We start from the raw sequence: 240 nt of genomic DNA, 5'->3' as shown, positions 1-240 counted from the left end.
CCCATGACAACTACATCCCTTGCCTTAAGTTCCTCTGCAAGCTGGCCTGAAAATTCCCGGTCCAGCTTCTCCCCTGTGGCAGGTTTAGCCATGGAGGTTTCTCTGTCCTATTCCAGTATTGCTTCTTACCCTACACCTGGTCAGACTACCTACAAAATGAGGAAGGACAGTCTTCTGTCTGTGGTGTCTTTGCCCCTGCATGAATTGACAGAGATCCTATGTTGGAAATGAGCTATGAGC

The 240-nt window shown here is 48.8% G+C and overlaps 1 protein-coding gene across 1 annotated transcript in view; it reads left to right on the top strand.

Annotated features, from left to right (window-relative positions):
• Positions 1-240, top strand: part of RPIA (ribose 5-phosphate isomerase A) — a 37,663-nt gene that overhangs the window by 18,655 nt on the left and 18,768 nt on the right. The window lies entirely within an intron of this gene.

The sequence above is a fragment of the Gavialis gangeticus genome, unplaced genomic scaffold (genome assembly GCF_001723915.1).
Source record: "Gavialis gangeticus isolate Ggan-Ray unplaced genomic scaffold, GavGan_comp1, whole genome shotgun sequence".
Taxonomy (NCBI): Eukaryota; Metazoa; Chordata; order Crocodylia; family Gavialidae; genus Gavialis; species Gavialis gangeticus.
Note: the sequence above shows the minus strand (reverse complement) of the source record. Positions and strands in the feature narration are given on the sequence as shown.